This window comes from Lithobates pipiens, unplaced genomic scaffold (assembly GCF_037356315.1).
Source record: "Lithobates pipiens isolate NorthernLeopardFrog02 unplaced genomic scaffold, aLitPip1_a1.2 Scaffold_3, whole genome shotgun sequence".
NCBI lineage: Eukaryota > Metazoa > Chordata > Amphibia > Anura > Ranidae > Lithobates > Lithobates pipiens.
The window spans coordinates 80,957,933-80,973,262 of record NW_027507790.1 but is presented as its reverse complement, the minus strand read 5'-3'; the positions used below and the strand labels follow the sequence as shown (position 1 = coordinate 80,973,262).

General features: G+C 41.4%; 1 protein-coding gene across 6 annotated transcripts in view; it reads left to right on the top strand.

Annotated features, from left to right (window-relative positions):
* MPHOSPH9 (M-phase phosphoprotein 9) overlaps positions 1-15,330 on the top strand; it is a 176,651-nt gene that overhangs the window by 150,387 nt on the left and 10,934 nt on the right. The gene's annotated exons all lie outside the window — the stretch shown is intronic.

Below are 15,330 nucleotides of genomic sequence, written 5' to 3'. Positions count from 1 at the left end.
CCTTGGCTGACTGCTTCCGCGGTTGCAGACAAACTGCTGATTTTCTCCACTGCTTTTGGACTTGTCCACTGGGCTGACATAGGCTCCTTCATATCTTCTGCATTAGGTTTGCCAAATATAGTGCACCTTAAAAACTGTCTGCTGGGCATATTTGGTGACCTCACTGTCCAGCCCTAGGCTAAGAGACTACTTTGCATCCTCTATTTCTATGCGTGGAAGTCCCCTCTGCTGACATGGAAAGGGTCAGAGACCCCAATGCAGAATATGTGGCTGAAACTGTCAATGATTCCCTGTCTCTATATAAACTTACCTTTTGACATCTGTAAGAGGACTAAAGTTTTCCACAAAATATGGGGCAGATGGCTGGCTAGCCCACTGACGCTTTCCCTCCTGTACTACCATGACAGGGATTCACCTTGTGAATGTTGTATTAAATAGGAACTTCTGTTATGTCCAGGATGTTTAAAACCCGTATCGCTTACTCCTTTGTTGATGTTTATATCCACTTGTAGATGTAATATCTAGTTTATTATTGCACACTGACCGGATTTTCATGATATGCTGGATTAGGAGCATTCTGTTAACCGGTGTTGTAGTTTTTCTGTGTGCCTTTTGTTTTATGTCTGTATGTCGTAAAACTGCAATAAAAAATCTTTAAAAAAAGAAATAGCAGTGTAGCCAAGGTGCCTTGGCTACAGAGTCATAATGGAAACTTTGAATTCTGTACATATTTCTAAAAGCAGCAATTATTTCCTCATCCTGAAGTTTTTCTGACATGGTCAGAAAGTGGCTATTTTATTGTAAACTAACATAACTTAACCGCTTAAGGACTGCCTCCTGCACATTTACGTCGGCAGAATGGCACGGCTGGGCACAATCACGTACCTGTACGTTGCTCTTTAAGTGCCCAGTCAAGGGTCACGCGCGCCGCTGGCGGCAAACTTGCGACCCGGCCCTGAGCTCCGTGACCAAGGGACCCGCGGACCCGATCGCTGCTGGTGTCCCGCGATTGGGTCACAGAGCTGAAGAACGAGGAGAGGTATGTGTAAACCAGGGGTCTCAAACTGGTGGCCCTCCAGCTGTTGTGAAACTACAAGTCCCATCATGCCTCTGCTTGTGGGAGTCATGCTTGTAACTGTCAGCCTTGCAATGCCTCATGGGGCTTGTAGTTTCCCAACATCTGGAGGGCTGCTAGTTTGAGATCCCTGGTGTAAACAAACCTCTCCTCGTGCTTCCTAGTGTGGCTGTCACTGATCATCTGTTCCCTGTTATAGGGAAAGACTATCGGTGACGTCACATGCCAAGCCACGCCCCCAATAGTAAAAAACCACACGTCACATTTAACCCCTCCCTGCCCCCTAGTGGTTAACTCCTTCACTGCCAGTGTAATTTACACAGGAATCGGTGCATTTAATAGCACTGACTGTATAAATGTGTCAAAAATGTCTGATGTGTCCGCCATAATGTATTTTTTGCAATTTTTTTTTTTTTTTAATACCAAAATTATGTAGAAGAATACGTATCGGCCTAAACTGAGGAAAAAAATTTTTTTATATATATATTTTTGGATAAATTTATTATAGCAAAAATTAAAAACATTTTTTTTTTTTTTTTAAATTGTCGCTATATTTTTGTTTATGGCGCAAAAAATAAAAACCGCAGAGGTGATCAAATACCACCAAAAGAAAGCTCTATTTGTGAGAAAAAAGGGACGCCAAATTTTGTTTGGGAGCCATGTCGCACGACCGTGCAATTGTCAGTTAAAGAGACGTAGTGCCGAATCGCAAAAAAGGGGCCTGGTCCTTTGGCTGCAAATTGGTCCGGGGCTTCAGTGGTTAAATACAAAATTGGCAGGTTCGCCATCCAGTGTCAATAACTGCATCAAGCCAGTCTCCTGTCCAGATAGGGAACATTGTTCACTCCGCAAATATTTTCCCCTATTTGAATTGAACCAGGAAAAGTAAAGTTAAAATGCTACTGTTTCCTGTAAGGAACATCTGCACCTTACAAAATCAGGTATTGGAGATACCAATATACAAAAAAGGAATACCATGCATCAGCATAAAATCAGTGGTAACAGAGTGATGCAATAAATCTAAACAGATTTAAAAGCATTTAGGCCTGTATTATAGAATTTTTATAGAATCAGTTAAAGACATGGAATAGTCATGGGTACAGCCAATACAGGTGTACTGGAGGTATAGATGAAAATCTCCCCCAGAGGCATAGAGCATGCTTTTTTGTAAAGACGTGGATCAAATCCAAATAGACAAACTTAAAATGAAAAGGAGAAAAAGAAAACAAACCAACCAACAGACTGTCTAGTAAACTGGGCTCTCAGGAAGCTAGTTATCATAAAACCTATGGATAAAAGCTCTAGCCTACCCAAGTAGTTGGTAAGATTGGCTTTGCTGTAACATTCTGTGAATTGGCATGGTGTCATAAGAAACATTATCTGCTTACAAATAACCTATTTTCCATAAAAAATTGCCACCTGGCAAAAAAAAATTAACATTTCATAGGTCCATAATTATGTGTAGCGGCGGCCCCCGTGGGGTCGCTGAGTGTAGTAGTTCCACCTGTCACCCTGCACAGTCCAGCATTTGCTTCCAATCACTCCTCACTGAACAATCCATTAGCTTGTTTTTATTTTATTAAGGGATTAAACTTGGATGGGGTAAAGGGGTCATGGGATGCCCAGATAATTGACTTTAAATGAATGAAAGATAATTGGAATCTGTATTTGCAGTCTGTAAAGTTCCATACTGCTTCAGCACACCACTCATGGGTAAACTCTGCTTCCTCTACTGCACAATGCTTGATTCCTGGTAAACCTAGCACATGGCTATGCCCCACTCTGAATAAGGCCCAACAGTTATGAATTCACCATTTGCTGGCAGGAGTCTACAGTCCCCTTTGATGTAGCATCCAATAGCAACTGAAAAGTCTTTTGGGCTAGCCATGTTTTAGGTGGACTACTGGTCCCAGTCGGTCATGTGCAGACTCTGCCAACCCTCCTGGCTGCAGCAGCCTGTGTCTATTGCCAGCAACATCAGTCTCTCCCTCTGGCTCTACATCCACTCCTGGCATGTCTCTTCCAGATCTTCTGACTGTACCTGTCACTCAACCAACCACAGATGGATCCCTCCTGATGACTCGCCGGCAGTGTTCCCTGCTCTCCTCTACTACTCCTGTTCAGGACACCCCTTGTTTGGGTTGTATGGAGGGGTTCCTTCCCAGCTCTCTGAGCCCCGGCCCAAGGTCCCCCCGCCCCAGATAGAGGGCTCCTTCAAAGCCACTGACAGCCTAACACTCCATCACTCCAGTTCTTCCACCCGACAACTCCTCCCCCAGCAGGTTGACCCAGGGTATATATAGGAGGCCTGCTCCCTGCCAATCCTAGTTGGGGATTGGTCAGGGCTCCCAGATACACCTCACGCCACTCTGATCTTCTCTTCAACCTCTTTTCCAGAAACCAGAGGGAGGCGCCGGAAAGATGAAGCCACATGTCAGTCACCTGCTGCTGCTCTCAAACCGCAGCCCCCAGATCAAAAACAAACAGATCTGCACTGGCTGAAACAAAAACAAAAAAACTATCTCTAGAACTTACCTACCGAAGGTAGAGGGTGTGCTATATATGCACTATGGTGTATAGTTTTTCAATATACTTAGATTTTTTTTTATTGCCGTAACAAAAGTGGCAGAGGACAAAATCCACAATTTGAGGATCGCTCTGTGAGCCGTTGATAGGCAGAGTAAAAGCCAATGAAGAATCTATTTGACACTAATTCTGTCCAGCATATCCAAACACGCAGAGCATGGGATCCTTAGTAACATGCAATGTCGTGACTTCAACGATGTAGTTAATGAATTGATCCCAGAATATAGAGATTATACAACCGTCCCAGAAAAGGTGAACTGGAGTGGGATGACCTGAGCCACACACTAGGAGCAGGCAGATGCAATAGGGTTAGTTTCATTTATAAACCCTTTGCCCATTTTAGGGAAATCTGCTTTAAGAAATATATGTGGACTGCTAATGATGTGTTCCTTCTGAAAACCTACTTTGTTAGTTATCATGCCATCTTCCAAATGTCAATTTTCTAACAGCTTAGGAATAGTAATTTAAATAGGGCTTTTTGGGTGGCAAGAAAAATATTAAACCCTCAGTTGAGCATTTCTACAGCTGTTTTTATCACTTAGTATGCAGCTTCATTATCTTTAATCTTTGCCTGTGTTCCAGTTTAAGATGGTGCCATGATCACTGCTCCAGGTTTCCCATTTCTGGAGGGGCTCCTTTCTCTTGCAGCATCCTATGGAGACATCATTGCATGCAGGGACTAGTTGTCTCCCTTCACTTTGTGCATTAACACTCTGCCCCATAACCTAAGATGGCAAGACACTGCCCTGCCTCTCCTCCCTTTCCCTTCTCAAAGATAATAGACTGGAGACTGCACTGTACACTGTTAAAGTGTTACTAAACCCACAAAAGTAAAATCTGTCTGTATATGCAGCATAGCATGCTTGTCATAATCACTGTGAAACTTAAGGGGTTAATCCTCTGCATTGTGTAAAAAGGCTATTTTACCCTGTATGCACAGATCCCCCCCCCCGCACTGTCTATCTGGGGAAAGCCAGCTAACACGGGCGGATTAGCCGACCTGCACATGATCAGTTGTGTATTTTATGTTGGAGAGAATAATTACTTATTCTCAGAGATAGCCAGGTCACATGATATTGGCATCACACATGTGGGCGTGTATACAGGCTAAAGTGAAAATCTCCCTGAAATCTCCTCCTACCTGAACTATCACTGGAGAAACTGTGCAGTTTGAACTATTTTTTCACATCACTGGGTTTAGTAACAGGTTAATGCTTTCCTTTGAAGACCAAAAGTTAAGAGAGAGAGGGCACTGAGAGAGCAGGAGCCAGCAGTATTGACAATTGCAAACTGCAAGTGCTGGGGTAAGAATTTTAACAAATAGTTTACTGGGAAATGTTTGTGTTAATTGTGCTCAATGTGTTAACCTACGAAAAAAAACACTGAAGTTTTAATACGTTTTAATGTGTGTTTTTTTTTTTTTTTTTGACTCCCAAAAAGTACCATTTTGTTCATAATATTAGAAAGGGACAAGTTGCCTTGATCAAGCTAACTTATTTCCCTCATAAGAGGTTTCATTTAAGGCTCACATGTCAGATTGAAATCTTTGCAGACCTTGGTTGTTTAAAAATTTAAATTGAACGCAGCCTCACCTTTCTAGTTGATAAAAGCTATACTTCCCTCCATAATTTTAAAGATCGTTACTTCACCGAATGTTTATGGCTTGCCATACATTATACAATTTTCTTATTCAATTTTCTTTAGACTTAAAGGTGTGTAGTGCAAGGGCCTGCCATATTGGATACAAATTAAATGTTTAGATTTGACCTCATATTATATTATATTTTGGTAAATCTAAAGGAAAATTGTACAAGAAAATAGTATAATGTATTGCCAGGCAAAGGCCACTTTCCTTTGGAACTTTTTATCGTAACAATTAAAACTTACCAGGGGCATTAATGAGATCAGTGGGCCTGTGTGCAAGATCATAAGTTGAGTCCCATTGCTTGATATATATATATATAAAAAAAAAATTGTTTGCTTAGTGTGCCACAGTGAAGTGTGGGGAAATTTTTCATTGCGTCAAGGGTCTTATTAGGGTTGTAAAAGACCGGGGGCATCTTTGGGCACAAAAAGTAGAAAAGTAATGAGGCATGCATAGCGCGGTGTGGCAAAAAGTGGGTGTGGCCAAATTGTGTTTAATGGTGTGAGGGGCTTCGGGTGCGTGATTGAAATAAGTCGTCTTGTACCCATAACATATGCTTAGATTGCTGTGAAACAAGTAAGAGCCTAACAGAAATGTATACACCCCACAATCATTTAAAAAAATAAAAACAAAACCCTTCCATTACATATGATTTGTATGCACTGAAAATCGAGAGCGAACACTTCATCTAAGCCTACCTTAAACACAAAGTTCATTAAAATAGCCATGGACTACTTAGCAACCAGCAACTGTTGAGGCAATGAAAATTTAGGTCAGAAATATGTAATTTACAATACAATCGTCTGTTGCTTTTAACTAAAACATCATAGAATGTCACCCTAATACGTAAGTGCATTGTATGTAAAATTATAATATTGTATTTTCAAATAATGTTCTTTCCATACATCTCATTATATATTTATGTCTTTGGATAGAAACTCTCTTGTTTTAATACACATCCATGAAGGAGGTATATTTTACTTCGAAACGTGTCGGGTGCAATAGAATCAGTTTACTGTATGTACAGTGGTGGCTCATATGCATATATGTTTATGTATTTTTCATGTTTTTATGATATTTTACAATTACTGTTTTTTATACCTCGTTACACTTTTTTATTTGATACGTGCCTAAAAAGTCAATTTGAGGGGTCTGTTGCTTTTGAAATTGATTATTGGATGTGGCACTAAATAATGCATAAACTTGTCATTCATACACATTTCTAATTTACAATGTAGTGTATAATTTATAAAACAAAATATAAGCAGCGCTATAAATATGCAATCAAACAAGGAATTATATAAAGTGCTATCGTGCAAACATAATAAAAAAAGTGACCTCCTTGAAAAAACATAACCAACATATAATCAGTAAAATGCATAATAAAGTGCAAACATGCAGATAATCAGCATGCATAAGTTATTGACAAAGCAAACTGTGAAAGTCCATAAATGGTGAACAATCCATAAGTGAAGCAAATCAGTCCATACAGGAAAGTACAATGTAAACAAGCAAAGGGGAATCCGCCACCAGAAACGCCCTCTTGAGATACACCTTTTACCAGATAAGCAGAACCATAGACTACAATGGTCAAAAACGCCCAAGACAAAGCATAAACAGCTGATCATCCAGTGGAGAGCTGCAGTCAATCGGCAACAAGTCCCATTAAGGGACTCGCAAATGTTAAAAATAAAATACTGCCATGGTAAGCCCATCAAATGTTCAAACTTTTATTAAAAATGGTGGCAACAATTACCTTGACATGGCTTGTAATCAACATATGTAAATATCAATGTAGGTTCCAGCAAGCTATCGGCTCGTACACGACCTCTGGGTAGCGGCTAAAACATTGTGATGTTGTCACCTCCAGGCCATTCCCGACGCGCTTTGTCATCAATGTCGTCTTCAGGGGAGAGCACAAGTGTTGGACATGACACACAACAGTAAGGAAAATATTAACGCAGTCTGTTGGGATCGACCTATCAATCCGTTTAAGAATCAACAGTGTCTGCCAGTCATGTGAAAAATCGCATGAAGTGTAGGATGGAGCACTCATTCGGAAGAGCACCATCTTGTGGATAAATGGTGATAAGCCAACAGCCTGCTATATACTGTATATCAATACAATTGATGGACCAAAAATACATAGTGCTCAACATGATAAATATAACTAAAGCCAATTTATTCTTACAATACATAGCTACATTAGTCTAAAACATTTTTTTAATGTATAAAATAGAAAATATTAGAAAAATAATAATTAACCACTTAAGGACCGCCGTATTGCCAATGTACGTCATTACAATGGCACCGGCAGGCACAAGCACGTACATGTACGTGCTTGCCTTCCAGCGGGTGGGGGGTCCGATCGGACCCCCTCCCGCTGGATACGGCGGTCCGTTTCGCTTCAGGAGCGATCCGGTATGAGGGGATGGCCGTTGGTTTCTGGCCATCCCCTCTCGATCGCTCCTGGCGAATGAGAGGCTTCCTCCCACTGTGTATTGTATACACAGGCAGGGAGGAAGTGATGTCATTCTCCTTGGGGCGGTCTTTTTGACCGGACTACGAGGAGAAGACAGAAAGTAAGTGTGCACCAACACTACACTGACATGTAGGCACACACAGGCACACAAACCCCCCCCTGATCGCCCCCCCCCAGTCACAGTGTCACTGATTGCAGTGATCATTTATTTACTGATCACTGCATTCAGTGTCAGTTGTAAAAGTAAAAACTATCAGGGCAGTTAGTGTTAGGTCCAGGGTAGCCCCCTACCACCCCCCAATAAAGGTTTAACCCCCTGATTGCCCCTAGAGTTAACCCTTTCACCCCCTTTTGCCAGTGTCACTAAGCGATCATTTTTCTGATCGCTGCATTAGTGTTGCTAGTGTCGCTAGGTAGCTAGTTTTTTTTTTAGGTTCACCGCCAGGTTTTTATAGAGCTAGGTACCCCGATATACTACCCAATAATGGTTTTAACCCCCTGATTGCCCCTAGTTAACCCTTTCACCCCCTTTTGCCAGTGTCACTAAGCGATCATTTTTCTGATCGCTGCATTAGTGTCACTAGTGCCGCTAGGTAGCTAGTTATTTTTTTAGGTTCACCGCCAGGTTTTTATAGCGCTAGGTACCCCGATATACTACCCAATAATGGTAATAATTTAACCCCCTGATTGCCCCTAGTTAACCCTTTCACCAGCGATCACAGTATAAGTGTCACTGGTGACGCTGGTTAGCCAGTTAGTTATTTAGGTTCCCCGTCAGGTTTTTATATAGCGCCAGGGACCCCCATATACTACCTAATAAAAATTTGAATAAAACAAAGAGTCCTGCGCAAATCGTGCCACTCTTAAAAAATACAAATATATATATATATATATATATATATATATATATAAATATATAAAAAATGAAAACGTGAAACAGTCAATGTATAAATAAAAAAATATATTCCAAGAATCGCACACAAATGAGTGAGGATAAAATATGGAAAAAAGCGGGACCAGATGTTTCCAAAGTCCACTAATCCAGGCTCTCAGAACTCTCTCACCTTAAGATGAAATATGCAAGCAGATCAAATAAAGCCCCAGAAACTTCTCCTTTGATTCACTGTATTAGGCCACTAAGGAAATGCAGGTGAAGGATGTAATAAAAACTTCCACCACTAGAGGGCCAATCTCAGCTTATAGGTATTGCACTGTAGATATAGACATCTATTCCGTAGTGTATGGCTCGAAAAAACACAAGGGAGAGGGGGAAGGAGAGAGAGAGAGGGGACTCCAATCGTGTAGTAATTTTAAATAAGCAGATATATTTATTAAAAATAGCCAAGACTCTCACATTTCAAACAATTAAAAATCACAGAGAGAGGAAGATGGTGATCTGGCGTCTTCCGCCAGTCTTACGCTACTTCCGGTTTGTCCTACGGCCACTCCCTACGCGTTACATCATACCACGTGACTTCTTCACGTGGTATGACGTAACGCGTAGGGAGTGGCCGTAGGACAAACCGGAAGTAGCGTAAGACTGGCGGAAGACGCCAGATCACCATCTTCCTCTCTCTGTGATTTTTAATTGTTTGAAATGTGAGAGTCTTGGCTATTTTTAATAAATATATCTGCTTATTTAAAATTACTACACGATTGGAGTCCCCTCTCTCTCTCTCCTTCCCCCTCTCCCTTGTGTTTTTTCGAGCCATACACTACGGAATAGATGTCTATATCTACAGTGCAATACCTATAAGCTGGGATTGGCCCTCTAGTGGCGGAAGTTTTTATTACATCCTTCACCTGCATTTCCTTAGTGGCCTAATACAGTGAATCAAAGGAGAAGTTTCTGGGGCTTTATTTGATCTGCTTGCATATTTCATCTTAAGGTGAGAGTTCTGAGAGCCTGGATTAGTGGACTTTGGAAACATCTGGTCCCGCTTTTTTCCATATTTTATCCTCACTCATTTGTGTGCGATTCTTGGAATATATTTTTTTATTTATACATTGACTGTTTCACGTTTTCATTTTTTATATATATATATATATATTTGTATTTTTTAACCACTTAATAACCGGCCTATAGCCGATTAACGGCTACAGGTCGGTTTGCTATCTCTAAGAGGCCGTTAATTAACGGCCTCCCAGAATTCTGCTCTCGCGCGCCCCCTGGGGCGCGCACACGAGAGCATCCGTGACCGCCGGGTCCAGGGGACCCGGCGCATCACGAATCACGGTAAACGGCCGCTCAGCGCGGCCGTTTACCACGTGATCGCTCCGTCAAATGACGGAGTGATCACTTGTAAACAAACCGGCGCCATGTTATGACGCCGGTTCCTCCCTCCCCCTCTCTGTACCGATCGGTACAGCGGAGGGGGAAGAGATCGGTGTTAGCAGCGATGTGGGCTGCATCTGCAGTGCCCACATCGCTGCGCACCGAAAATTAACCCCTCAATTCCCTGCCAACACTCTGCAATACCCTGCCATTACTCTGCATTACTCTGCAATACCCGCATTACTCTGCAATACCCCCATTACTCTGCAATACCCCCATTACTCTGCATTACTCTGCAATACCCCCATTACTCTGGATTACTCTGCAATACCCCCATTACTCTGGATTACTCTGCAATACCCCCATTACTCTGCATTACCCTGCAACACTCTGCATTGCCCTGCAACACTCTGCATTGCCCTGCAACACTCCGCATTGCCCTGCAACGCTCCGCAATGCCCTGCAACGCTCCGCAATACCCTGCAACGCTCCGCAATGCCCTGCAACACTCCGCATTGCCCTGCAACACTCCGCAATGCCCTGCATGCTCCGCAATACCCTGCAACACTCCGCAACACATTGCAACACTCCGCAACACCCTGCAACACTCCGCAACACCCTGCAACACTCCGCAATACCCTGCAATACTCTGCAATACCCTGCAACACTCCGCAACACCTTGCAACACTCCGCAATACCCTGCAACACTCCGCAACACCTTGCAACACTCTGCAATACCCTGCAACACTTTGCAATACCCTGCAACACCCTGCAACACCTTGCAACACTCTGCAATACCCTGCAACACTCTGCAATACTCTGCAACACTTTGCAATACTCTGCAACGCTTTGCAATACCCTGCAACACTCTGCAACACCCGACAATACCCTGCAACACTCTGCAATGCTCTGCAACACCCGCCAATACCCTGCAACACTCTGCAATGCTCTGCAACACCCGCCAATACCCTGCAATGCAATACTCTGCAACGCCATACTCTGAGATACCCAGCCATGCTCTGAGATACCCAGCCATAGTCGGTGATACCCTGCAATACCCAGCCATAGACATCCCCCCCCCCTCCCGCTGCCCTCCGGTGCTTCTACCGAATTGCTAATACGATCAAAGACAGAATCTTTTTTTTTTTTTTTTTTTTTTTTTTTTCAGGCTTCCCAGCTTAGAGGTGAGCTGCGGGGTCTTATTGACCCCACATCTCACTGTAAAGAGGACCTGTCATGCCATATTCCTATTACAAGGGATGTTTACATTCTTTGTAATAGGAATAAAAGTGATCAAAAAAATTATTTTTGGGGAAAAAAATGTCAAACTAAAATAAATAAAGTACAATGAACAATAAAAAAAATGTTTTTTTTTAAAGCGCCCCTGTCCCCATGTGCTCGCATGCAGAAGCGAACGCATACGAAAGTCCCGCCCACATATGAAAACGGTGTTCAAACCACACATGTGAGGTATCGCTGCGAACGTTAGAGCGAGAGCAATAATTCTAGCCCTAGACCTCCTCTGTAACTCAAAACATATAACCAGTAAAAAAAAATTAAATCGTCGCCTATGGGGATTTTTAAGTAGCGACGTTTGGCGCCATTCCACGAGCGTGTGCAATTTTGAAGAGTGACATATTAGGTATCTATTTACTCAGCGTAACTTCATCTTTCACATTATGGAAAAATTGGGCTAACTTTACTGTGTTTTTTTTTTTTTTTAAGCCCAAAACTGTTTTTTTTTCCAAAAAAAAGCATTCGAAAAATTACTGCGCAAATACCGTGCGAGATAAAAAGTTGCAAAGACCACCATTGTATTCTCCAGGGTGTTTGCTAAAAAAACATATATAATGTTTTGGAGTTCTATGTAATTTTCTAGCAAATAAATGATGATTTTTACATGTAGGAGAGAAATGTCAGAATTGTCCTGGGTGCTCCAGAACACCTGATGGGCCTCTGTATGTGGCCACACTGTGTAAAAGTCTCACACATGTGGTATCGCCGTACTCGGGAGTAATAGCAGAATGTGTTTTGGGGTGTAATTTGTGGTATGCATATGCTGTGTGTGAGAAATAACCTGATAATATGACAATTTTGTGAAAAAAAAAAAAAAAGTAAAAAAAATCTTGATTTTGCAAAGAATTGTGGGAAAAAATGACAACTTCAAAAAGCTCATCATGCCTCTTACTAAATACCTTGGAATGTCTTCTTTCCAAAAAGGGGTCATTTGGGGGGTATTTGTAATTTTCTGGCATGTTAGGGTCTCAAGAATTGAAATAGGCCGTCAGTACTTCAGGTGTGATCAATTTTCAGATATTGGCACCATAGCTTGTGGGCTCTATAACTTTCACAAAGACCAAATAATATCCACCAATTTGTACTTATTTTTACCAAAGATATGTAGTAGTATAAATTTTGACCAAAATTTATGAAGAAAAAATTACTAATCTGCTAAATTTTCTAACAGAAACAAAGAAAAATTCATTTTTTTACCGAATTTTCGGTATTTTTTCCTTTATAGCACAAAAAATAAAAAACCCAGCGGTGATTAAATACCACCAAAAGAAAGCTCTATTTGTGTGAAAAAAAGGACAAAAATTTCATATAGGTCCAGTGTTGCATGACTGAGTAATTGTCATTCAAAATGCGAGAGCACCGAAAGCTGAAAATTGGTCTGGTTATTAAGGGTGTTTAAGTGCCCAGTGGTCAAGTGGTTAAGAGTGGCACGATTTGTGTAGGACTCTTTGTTTTATTCATTTCACTTGATAGTTTGTGTTTACTATTTTGTCCCGCTGCATTTTTTGCATTATTAAGTAGCACTTGCACTTTTTATCACTTTACTGTTTACATGCTATTTACCTTTTTTGCATATTTTCTATTTTTTCGTTGTACACTAATTTAGATATATTTTCACTTTAGTCACTTTATCACCTAGTGGCGCGAGGGCTCATTTTTATATTATATAATAAAAATTTGAACCCCCTGATTGCCCCTAGTTAACCCTTTCACCAGTGATCACCGTATAAGTGTTACCGGTGACTCTGGTTAGTTTGCTTTTTATAGCATCCGGGCACCCACCATTTATTACCCAATAAAGGTTTAACCCCCTGATCACCCGGCGGGTGATATCAATTAGGTTTTAGGGTCAGGGTCTGCGTCGCCCCAGGCAGCGTTAGGTTAGTGCCAGTACCGCTAACACCCACACGCAAAGCATAAACCTCCCGTAGTGGTATAGAGTCTGAACAGATCAATATCTGATCTGATCAGATCTATACTAGCATCCCCAGCAGTTTAGGGTTCCAAAAAAACGCATTGTTAGCGGGATCAGCCCAGATACCTGCTGGCACCTGCGTTTTGCCCCTCTGCCCAGCCCACCCAAGTGCAGTATCGATTGATCACTGTCACTTACAAAACACACAACTGCAGCGATCGCAGAGTCAGGCCTGATCCCTGCGATCGCTAACAGTTTTTTTTTGGTAGCATTTTATATTTAAATCCGGAAGGCAGTGCTTGGTTTTCGGGGTCCCGTACGTGGCTAGCCTCCCAAAAAGTCCCCCACATGTGGTATCCCCGTACTCGGGAGAAGCAGCAGAATTTTATTTTGGGGTGTAATTTGACTTATGCCCATAGCATGTGTGAGCAATATATCATTTAGTGACAACTTTGTGCAAAAAAAAAAAAAAGTTGTAAAATTCCTGCAACTTGTGGCAAAATATAAAATATTTCATGGACTCAACATTCCTCTCAGTAAATAGCTTGGGGTGTCTACTTTCCAAAATGGGGTCATTTGGGGGGGTTTTGTGCTATTTTGGCATTTTATGGCCTTCGAAACTGTGATAGGTAGTGAGGAGTGAAATCAAAAATTTGTACCCTTAGAAACCCTGAAGGCAGTGATTGGTTTTCGGGGTGCCGTACGCAGCTAGACTCCCAAAAAGTCCCACATATGTGGTATCCTTGTACTCAGGAGAAGCAGCAGAATATATTTTGAGGTGCAATTCCACATATAACTATGGCATGTGTGAGCAATATATCATTTAGTGACAATTTTTTGTAAACTTTTTTTTTTTTTTTTTTTTTTTTTTGTGTCATTATTCAATCACTTGGGACAAAAAAAAATAAAAAATTCAATGGGCTCAACATGCCTCTCCACAACTTCCTTGGGGTGTCTACTTTCCAAAATGGGGTCATTTGGGGGGGGGGGGGTTTGTACTGCCCTGCCATTTCAGCACCTCAAAAAATGAGATCAGTCGTAAATTAAAAGCTGTGTAAATTCCAGAAAATGTACTCTAGTTTGTAGACGCTATAACTTTTGCGCAAACCAATAAATATACGCTTATTGACTTTTTTTTTTTACTAAAGACATGTGGCTGAATAAATTTTGCCCTAAATGTATGACTAAAATTGAGTTTATTCGATTTTTCTTATAACAAAAAGTAGAAAATATCATTTTTTCTCAACATTTTCGGTCTTTTTCCATTTATATCGCAAAAAATAAAAATCGCAGAGGCAATCAAATACCATCAAAAGAAAGCTCTATTTGTGGGAAGAAAATGACACAAATTTTGTTTGGGTACAACATTGCATGACCGCGCAATTACCAGTTAAAACAGTGCAGTGCGAAATTGTAAAAAGACCTCTGGTCCTTAGGCTGTTAATTGTTCCGGGGCTGAAGTGGTTAAACAAAAAATCCTATATAAACCAAGAAAAAAGAGGCAAGACTAGCACTAACTAAGGGCTAGCTATGAATAACCTATCATCAAGGGAGAATGACAAAATACAAATAAAAAATACTCAGTGGGCCATATTAACCGTTATTAATAAAACAATTAATGTCCCACTTAATGTTGAGGCCCAATGGGACATACATTTTAAGCCAATAAATCCACCGAGTCTCAAGGGGCAAAATCTCTTTAGCGAAGCTGCCTCTCCAACAGGGTGCAAAAGGATCAATGGCTAGAAAAGTAGTTACACTAGGGTTTCCATCATGGAACCTAGCATAGTATTTAGAGACACTGTGACCTGGAAAGCCAGACTTAATATTAGTGAGCGGCACAGTGGTGTAGTGGTTAGCACTCTCTCCTAGCAGTAAGAAGGGTCGCTGGTTCAAATCCCAACCACGACACTACCTGCCTGGAGTTTACATGTTCTCCCTGTGCCTGCGTGGGTTTTCTCCGGGTACTCCGGTTTCCTCCCACAATCCAAAGACACGCAGGTAGGTTAATTGGCTTCTGTCCAAAATTGGCCCTAGTATATGAATGGTGACCTTG